A 10,507-nucleotide genomic window follows, 5' to 3' on the forward strand; every position below is an offset into this window, starting at 1 on the left:
GATCACAATATCTTACTATTTAAAAGTAACAAATCCTTGATTTGATCATTCATAACCTTCATATGATTCTTGATATGCCCAAACGATGTCATATTAGTGGCTCTCTGCAAAGCAACATCCAACATCGCCAAAATATGATTGTTCTCATATAAGCCACTATGATGACCTAAATTCGAAGGATCAATTCCATTACCGAATGTTGGAAATTAACCACTGATTTTATTGAGAATTGAAGTAATTTGGGTTGGTAGGACTTTTCTTCACAACACTATAGCAAAAGGAGCTGATAAAACATTAAATACTGCCATGTAGAAAATTAATAAAGTTTTTTTTTTATGTATTTATGAAAAAATATGGTTAATTATATATTCTTCTGCTGTATGTATTTGTAGTCTATTTAGATGGGACTCGACCGGTTTGCCATCTTGACACGGGGAATCAATAGTTGGTTGGTTCACAATTATATCATATTAAAATATAAATCAGCTATGTCACCTGGTTTTTTATTGAGGAGAATGTAAAATGTGTCTGTCTTAGATATTCAGGTTGGAGGATGGTGCAACAATTTAATAAGTTGCCTAGCCTGTAAGAACTCTAGACAAGATTCCTCCAAGGATATGGATAAACGACTTGAATTCTTTGGGATTTTGAGCAACGAATCACAGTTTAATCCTAGTATACCAGATTTTGAGCAACTTAAATAATCTTTCGATTGACTTGCATTTTGTTACTTTATTTGGACTTTTAATCTTCTTGAGTGTAGTCTTTTAATTATTATTATATCATGTAAATATCCAGATTTTCATAATTTGAAAAGGATCAAGGTTAGATACTGTGGAGGTGCAACGTTTACTGCGGAAATAGAAGCAGCAGATCCTATAATTTTATCACAATAGTTACGTTCATAAGATTATTTTCGCACTTTTTTCTATTCAACTTTCTTGAAGTGAATATGTATATATAATTTAATGGCATTTTGTGAAACTATAGTGGATGGCTTGCTTGTTGTGATAGTTTTTTTTTTTGTCAAATTCGATTAAGCCACTAAACTACTTCAGATGAGCAAGGATTTTTCTTGCTGTCATATGGAGGAGCTGCAGGATAAAGGAATGAAGAATGCTGAAAATATAAGAATATATATTTTTTAGTAGTTATGGAGAGATATTCCTCACTGAATCAAACATTAGTAACTTGTAGAATACTTAACAAGCAGTTCATCTGGACGTTAAGCTGGTCGGCTGACATTAATTTTGCATTGTGATAACTTTAGAGCTCTCATTCGCAAGGGCGCCAAAGTAAAATGCATTTCAAATGCAGATTATTTTATAAATATGTAAACTTTCATAGAGAGCCTTGTATCTAGACAAGATTTGATGTCTAGAATAATTATGTTCACTTATTTTAAGTAAAGGTATCATCTTTATCCGGAAAGATATTTCTAAAGCATCATATATTGAAAATTTGTATAGCGATGTGGTCAATAAATCGTATATGAATTTAGCTCTACATACAATAGTTTATATGATTATTGAATAGAAGTCTGATCATCTTCTAATTGCATTTTCATCATTGAATTTGGATACTGGGAGTGGTAAAGAACTTGGCCTTGTCGTGTACATCAAAAGGGAAACTTGGATTGGTAAGAGTGATTTTCTTGACTAGATTAAAGCCTTCTTTGAGCCCCATTTTTCCATTAAAATATATTTTTTAACAATGATTTGACTCACTTCAATTACACATTTTTCAATAAAATAATATTATACGCAAATCCATGACTTTTCTTTATTTTTAACCACACATTTCCAACAATACATTATTCAAAAATGCATTTTTGGACAAGAATGGGGCTCAAACAACATGGGCTAAATGACTTTTACATTTTGACATAACTTGTCTCGTGCTGATATCACTCGAACTGTTCAGTGTTTTTCCTTTAAAACATTGCCCAACAAATTTGAACGCCGCTTTTCATTGCAAATGCTGCCTATGATTCATGGCAGGTTAGTATGTATCTGATCTAACTTATATGAGCATGTTTTATTGTTATATACTATCCTTTTTCATATTGCTATCGCTATGATTATATGCTCTCGATTCATTTGCCATCATCATTTTTTCCAGATAAATAATATTTTGGTTCCTAATGTTTCGGATCCAAATACAACTTGAAGCAATTGCAAGAGTGATTTTAGCAAGTGCTTTGTTAGGCAATTTGTTGTCAAACGACCTCCCCGAGCGATGATGTAACCTCGATTTTTTATTATCAATCGGCCTTGGCCATATGATTGACTAGTACATCGACACAATTATCGAGACAACACAATCCACATTTTTATGGACCGTTCGAAGCAACCTATTTTAAATAGTGTTGCTCACGGTTCGCCCCATTTCATTGGAAGGCTATATTATTATTTTGAAGCCCACTTTAATTGAGTCGAGCCTTGTTTTGGTCCACAATTTAACCCTAACTAACTTACCTATTTTTGGACATTTACTTGGCATATAATCCCACCTTCCTCTCGGCCTCCATGGAGAGTGCCTATTTTTCTCTTCTCTTTGTGAGACTCTCTTCTCGGCTTCTTGATATACTTCACTATGATCTTTGTGGTTAATCCTTTGTGGGCACATCATTGGACTTCACTTTCCAACCTATAGCAACCAGAGTGGGGCGGCGGCAGTGATGGTTCTTGGAGTTGTCTCAACCTTTATGGTGTCGATGAAATTGGTAAACTGAGCCCGATTTTGTACTTGGAGTTTGATCGAAATCAACCCTACATCTGGTATCAGAGCCGGAGTAACTTTCTCCGGCCTGAAAATCACCAAAAACTGGCGGAGGAGTCACGAGTTTGGTGTAAAACCATGATTGCAATCCCCTTTTTCGGCCAATCCAGTCACTTTTCGGCGAAATCGATCCCATATTCGGAACCAGCAGGCTGAGGCGCCCCTTCGTGTGTGGTGCGTGGCGACGGCGGCGACCGGCGGTGCGTGGCGGTGATTCCGGGCGAGCTTCCTTCGGGCAGTTTGCTCATTTTAATCCCCTGAATGCACTGACACAGTTTATTTTCTGTTTCAGGTTACATAGAAAAAGTTGGACAATTTTGCCCCCGGTGGATCTACATTTGAAACTGCATATATCTACTGAATTACTTTAGGCCAAGATTGCGGCCCTAAAGCAGTAGATGGGCATCTCTCTCGATTATACGGACTCAGACACATGCGCTCTGATAAATTGGCTTAAACCGTTAATTTTTCAGCATTAGCACGTCACCGTGTGGGGTGACAATAGGCTGGGGTTGTCATTGCTTGGCAACCATTGCTTGTGCTAGAATTAGGGTTACGTGCTCTTGATTGATCTTTTTTGATTGAGTATTTGTTTTTTGGTGAAAATTAGTTTTGTAATTCTTAGTGATCTAATTACTGTGGGACTAGTTATCTGCTAGACGTATTTTTGCTGCATTGTTATTTCCGCTGCTTACTTATTTCGTTAGAAATACCGTAACCTTACCTGCTCGAACATTCCCTTGATCTAAAACCGCGAGTCTTACGAAACCCTGGGAATTTAGAACGGTGTATATTCTGTGACCCTAGGACTACTTTGTGTGGTTTGTGCATTTTTTGACTATTGTGTGAAGATGACAACTCACAGTTTTGATTTGGGAATTTTTGATGGAAAGGGTGACTTTGCTATTTGGCAACAAAAAAATGAAGGGTATTTTAGTCCAACAAAAGGTTTCAAAAGCCATTGAAGGCAATTTTTCAACTGATTTTTCACAAGAACAAAGAGAAGAAGCCGATGAGCTTGCTTATACCTCAATTATTTTACACTTGTCTGACGCCATTTTAAGAAAGGTGGGTAAATTAAAAACCACTAAAGAACTTTGGAAGAAATTAGAAGACTTGTATTTGCTTAAGTCTACACCGAATAAACTTTACCTGCTTGAAGGTTTTTTCAGTTTCAAAATGGATTCTTCAAAGGATCTTTATGACAATCTAGACGTGTTTAACAAATTGGTGCAAGACATAGTTAATTGTGATGAGACTGTATCCGAAACTTATAAGGCTATAATTTTGCTTAATACAATCCCTGATTCCTATAAGGAAGTTAAGAACGCCATTAAGTATGGTAGAGACACGTTAACACCTGAAATTGTCATAGATTCCCTTAGAAGTAAAGAAATGAAAATTAGGGCTGAAAAACATGATAAGAGGAACGGTGAGGCACATATGATGCGGGGTTGAACTCAATTTAGGCAAAATAGTCATGAGGGATGTCAAACTATTGGCGAATCAAGTGGTAATGGATGGAAAAAGAAGAGCAAAGGTCGGTCCAGATCAAAATCTAGGACTAAGGCGAGAAAATGTTATGGTTGTGGAAACACAAGCCATTTTATAAAAGATTGTCATAAGGAGAAGGGTAAGCTAAAGGCTAAGGAGAGAGATGAGGTAAATGTGTTAGCATCTACTTCCGATATAAATGGTGGTGAGGTCTATATGATTACAAGTCCAGTTGCATACACTGTTGAATTAAATCTAACTGCTAATTCTCGCATCCATGAGTGGATACTTGATTCTGGTGCATCTTTTCATGTGACGTCTGAAAGAATTGGTTTTATAAGTTGCATGAATCTAACGTTGGGCATGTTGTACTGTGTGACAACTTTGCCTATACTATTGCTGGAATTGGTGACATAAACGTAAAATTTGACACAGGTTTTGTGTATACGTTAAAGGATGTTAGATATATTCCTGAATTGTCTAGGAATCTGATTTCAGTAGGGAGACTTGAGAAGGATGACTTTACTGGTAAAAATGATCAAGGTTGTTTTAGTTTCCATTAAGGGAATTAAGAAAAACGATATATACATTACTACTAGGGAAGTGATTAGAGATGTGAATTCCTCTACCTCCTCTGCCAAGATTGATCACACACACACATGGCATAATAGACTTGCTCACGTAGGGGTCAAGGGACTTAAGCTACTTAATGAAAAGGGTGCTTTTGGTAATGACTGTGCGTCAGATTTGCCATTTTGTGATCATTGTGTGCTTGGTAAGCATCACAAAACTTCTTTCTCCACGAGTGTTAATAGAGCTAAAGGCATGCTCGAATATGTGCACTCTGATCTATGGGGTCCTGCAAGTAACCCCACATTGGGTGGTAATAGGTATTTCCTGTTTATTATTGATGACTACCTAGGAAAGTGTGGGTCTATCTTTTGAAAGATAAATCTGAGACTTTCAATAGTTTTAATAATTGGAAGAGACACGTGGAAAACCAAACTGGCAAGAAAATCAAATTTCTAAGGACAACGGCCTAGAATTCTGCAATAAAGAATTTGATAGTATGTGTAAAGAAAGCAGCATAATTAGACATAAGACCGTTCCCTACACCCCTCAACAAAATGGGGTAGCAGAAAGGATGAATAGAACCATACTTAATAAAGTACGTTGCATGATGATTAGTTCAGGTGTTCCCAATTCATTTTGGGGTGAGGCTGTTATGACCGCTTGCTATTTGATTAATCTGACCCCTTCTGCTGCATTGAATGGTGACACCCCGCATGAGAGATGGTCGGGTAAACTGAGTGATTACTTAATACTTAGAACTTTTGGCTGTACAGCTTTTTCTCATCAAAGTGAGGGTAAGCTAGAACCTAGAGCTAGGAAGTGTGTTTTCCTAGGATACCCCGAGGGTGTTAAGGGTTATAGGTTATGGGATAGAAGCCAAAAAGGGGTTAAAATCATCATAAGTAGAGATGTCACGTTTAACGAAAATGAGATGCCGTGTATTAAAGGAAAAACTGAACCTGAGAGTGAAGTAAAATCAGGTAAAGAGAGAGACCAGTTTAAGGTGGAGTTAGGAAAACTCAGTCCACCTGCCCCTACTGTTTCAAATGAGGTGGAGACTCAAACTCAGGAACCCGAAGTGGAGAATAGTAATGAAATAGTGACAGAAGAACACTATCAGGAAGAAAATCATTTAGCTAACTATAACTTAGTTAGAGATAGAGAGACGAGACAGACAAGAGAACTAAGAAGGTTTGGTTTTGAATCTAAATTAGCTTTTGCCCAGGCTAGTTATGAAGAATTAACTGATAAAGAGCCAAAGACCTTTGAAGAAGCAATAGGCAGTGATCAATCTAATGAATGGTTTAAGACAATGAAAAAAGAGATGAGTTCTTTAGAAAAGAATCATACGTGGGAGCTAGTACCTAGGCCTAAGAATAAATCAATTGTTGATTGCAAATGGGTTTTTAAGGTTAAGGAAGGAACTAGCAGCTTGGAACCCCTAAGATTTAAAGCTAGGTTAATGGCTAAAGGCTACACACAGAAGGAGGGCGTTGATTATAATGAAATTTTCTCACCAGTTGTTAAGTTCACCACTATTAGGGTTATGCTCGCATTAGTTGCACATTTTGACTGGGAACTTGAACAACTTGACGTAAAAACTGCTTTCTTACATGGTGAGCTTGATGTACAAATTTTCATGAATCAACCTAAAGGTTTTAAGGAATAGTCAAAACCTGATTATGTGTGTTTTCTGAGAAGATCCTTGTATGGGTTAAAACAATCTCCTAGACAGTGGTACAAGAGGTTTGACTCCTTTGTACTCACTATAGGGTTCCAAAGAAGTAAATTTGATCACTGCCTGTATTTTCAACACAATGAGACTGATGATAATTATCTGTTTTTGTTGCTCTATGTGGATGACATGCTTTTGATTGGATCATCCTCTAAGTGGATAAATAACATAAAAGCTAAATTTGAAATGAAAGACCTAGGTAAGGCTAAGAGAATCTTGGGTATTGAAATCGAAAGAGATAGGTCAAATTCTGTTTTGTTTTTGTATCAGTCTCCATACATATCCAAAGTACTGAAAAAATTCAATATGAGTGACTGCAAACCTGTCACGTTGCCTCTTGCTCATTATTTTGTTTTATCGAAGGAACAATCTCCTTGCAATGAGCTTGAAGTTGAATACATGAGCAGGGTACCTTACTCTAATGTGATTGGTTCCATAATGTACTTGATGGTTTGCACTAGACCTGATTTAGGTTTTGCTGTTAGTACTCTCAGTAGATATATGGCTAATCCGGGCCTTGAACATTGGGAAGTGCTAAAGTGGCTGTTAAAGTACTTGAAGGGTACTAGTAATGTAGATTTAAAGTTTAGTGCTAATAAAGAAGACATAAAATTAAAGGATTTTGTAGATGCTGACTATGCAGGAGATAGGGATGGTAGGAAATCTACTTCATCTTACGTGTTTACCTTATCTAATTCATGTGTAAGTTGGAAATCACAGTTACAACATATTGTTGCACTATCCACTACAGAATCAGAATATATTGCTACCACTGAAGCTATTGAAGAAGCTCTATGGCTTAGAGGTCTACTTCATGAACTGTGTGTCCTGAATGATTATGTGATAGTGTATTCTGATAGTCAGTCATCTATACATTTATGCAAGAATCCTGTTTTTCATGAGCGCACTAAACACATTGATGTTAAACTCCACTTCATTAGAGATATAGTATCTTAAGAGGTGGTAAGACTTGAGAAAGTCCATACCCACTACAACTCATCTGATATGGGGACGAAGGTACTACCACTGGCAAAGTTTAGGAGTTGCAAGGAACTTCTAAACATTGGTACAGGTAAATGATTTCCAATTTTATTGTTTTTCTATTAGAGGTGTCACTAATGGGAGACAATTTTTCTTTTGCAGGTCCTTTGACACCAATGTGGAGGTTGTTAGGCAATTGGTTGTCAAACGAACTCTTCGGGCGATGATGTAACCTCGATTTTTTTATTATCAATCGCCCTTGGTTATATAATTGACTAGTACATTGACACAATTATCGAGACAACATAATCCACATTTTTATAGACCGTTCGAAGCAACCTATTTTAAATAGTGTTGCTCACGGTTCGCCCCATTTCCTTGAAAGGCTATATTATTATTTTGAAGCCCACTTTAATTGAGTCGAGCCTTGTTTTGGTCCACAATTTAACCCTAACCTAACTTACCTATTTTTGGACATTTACTTGGCATATAATCCCTCCTTCCTCTCAGCCTCCATGGAGACTGCCTATTTTTCTCTTCTCTTTGTGAGACTCTCTTCTCGGCTTCTTGATATACTTCACTGTGACCTTTGTGGTTAATCCTTTGTGGGCACATCATTGGACTTCACTTTCCAACCTATAGCAACCGGAATGGGGCGGCGGCAGTGGTGGTTCTTGGAGTTGTCTAAACCTTTGTGGTGTCGATGAAATTGGTAGACTGAGCCCGGTTTTGTACTTGGAGTTTGATCGAAATCAACCCTACATGCTTCCATAGTCAGCTCCAAAAAATTCAAGGTACTATTACCTGTTTATCTAAATATTTCAACCGATGTTTTGTTTTCAGTTGGAATGATGCTTTTACTATTTAATGTGATTTTCATGCTTCAAGTTGGAATTCATAAGTGCATTGGCCGGAATTGTTGTTCCTTCATCAAGAGGAGACTATACAAATTCTGATTATACACGCTGCCAAACTGAAGGGCAAACATGGTTTGGGATCCACTCTCCAATTTTAAATATCAAGGTTAACATTTGTTACAAATTCCACAACTATAAACATTTAATTTTGCTTTCATATTTCTCTTAGTGTGCAAAAATAAAATAAAAACTTAGAACTTTTTTTATACAGACGATTGCGGAAGCAGTTGGAAATTGGTTTTATGATCGAAGTCAATTTCAAGAGATTGATTGTCCTTATCCTTGTGACAAAACCTGTCCCAACTAAGTTGTTTAAACATCAATTGAATTTGTTGAGAGTAATTTATCTCTTTGAAGATGTAAAATTATGTTAGCTAGATTCACTTTTCACTTTTCCTAATGAGTTGTGCTCTTCCAAACTAATGATTAACTAATTAATTTCCAAGTTGAAACATTTTAATCGTTCAAATTAATTAATACAAGTCCAACAGGCATTTTCATAATAATTTCTTTTCATGTTGTAAACCATTTATTATTTGTTTATCATGGGTGTGAATAAGAACACGCGTTTTAAAAAACTAATGTAGTTAAATGAAGTCACAGCATCCCCACAGAGCACAGGTCCTCGTCATTGATCAAATCATTTTCTTTATCCATTAAATTAAAAATCCACTGGCTCCAGTCCAAAATGGCCTATTTAACGTTGAGTAGTAAACTTAATTTTTGGACTAAATAATATGGGTTTAAGGACTTTGCACATAGGCCCCAAATCAATTAAAAAGCCCCACATGCCTAGCATTTCTAAAAATATTATCTAGAAAGATCTACATAAATATCTACTAGAAAAATCCATGTAAATATCTAAATAAAATACGTGGTGATAAATGTGGTAATGTATCAAGAATAATATGTGGTCTTATAAAGTCTATCTAGAGTATTCTAGGAAAATATCTTGTCCAATGTGTGGTCCAAAAGTCTCATGTAAATATGTGGTCTATGAGTCTCTAGAAAATTGTGTGGATTATAAGTTTCATGTAAACACTATATAAAAGGATATGGTCCTTCATTTTGTAACAAGCCAAAAAGTGTGTAAGTCTTGAAGTTGAGAAATACAAGTTTCCTTTTGTTTACTTCCTTCTTGCTATTAGCGTTGTCCTCCTTAAATACCTTAGCCAATCCAAGATAGTAAACCCCTCTTTTCTCCATCATTTAATTGGAGTAATTTAACAAATACCTAAATATAAAACGAAAAATTGAAAAATGTTGTGGTGTAAAATTTAAAGTGAGCAATTCATCTGTTGCTTGATTAGTATGCAGAGAAAATGTTGTCCATTGCCGTGTCAATTTCTATTTTGTACATTCCTGTCCCAATTTTTCTATTAACTAATATTCGCACTTTATTGTATATGTTGTACTTGACATATTTGGTGAATTTTAGTAAAAAAAGACTTGATAATATTAGTTTCGGATATTATTTAAACATGTAAAGTGGAATTAAATTATTTTTTATACTCAAAAGCTGGGTTACTTATGTTTTCAGATAGAATTTGTGATAGTGATTTTTATGAGTTGGGACTGAATATGATCCATCACAATTTCAGCAAACAATAGTTGTCCAGAAGTCCACACAACGAGAACAATAGTTGTCCAGCAATGTGAACAGACAATGACCATCGGATGGATTTTGGGAGAATTAGGTTTAGGATTATTTCGATTTCTCTTGTGCTAGCAATTATTTATGACCATATTACTGGAATATGTATATACAGATAAATGAAAAAATGTACTATAATAGTCTGAAAGCTAATTAAGAGGGGCAAATCATATATAACCAAGAAAATTGAAATATTTTGCAAAATACTATGTCATCTTTTATATACCACTAGTTTGTTGCTCGTACAATGCACAGACGAGAGTGTTTTGGAGCTTATTTTAACATGTTAAATTTGAAGAATTCAGAGGAGAGGTGTATGTTGTGCGACTAACGGTTAATTGGTAGATTTATATGTTGAAAATTTGTTTTGTA

At 35.8% G+C, this 10,507-nt stretch overlaps 1 pseudogene; it reads left to right on the forward strand.

Annotated features, from left to right (window-relative positions):
* The first annotated feature begins 617 nt into the window (after positions 1-617).
* LOC111391120 lies at positions 618-8,797 on the forward strand (annotated as a pseudogene).
* Positions 8,798-10,507: the final 1,710 nt, after the last annotated feature.

This window comes from Olea europaea, unplaced genomic scaffold (genome assembly GCF_002742605.1).
Source record: "Olea europaea var. sylvestris unplaced genomic scaffold, O_europaea_v1 scaffold754, whole genome shotgun sequence".
Taxonomy (NCBI): domain Eukaryota; kingdom Viridiplantae; phylum Streptophyta; class Magnoliopsida; order Lamiales; family Oleaceae; genus Olea; species Olea europaea.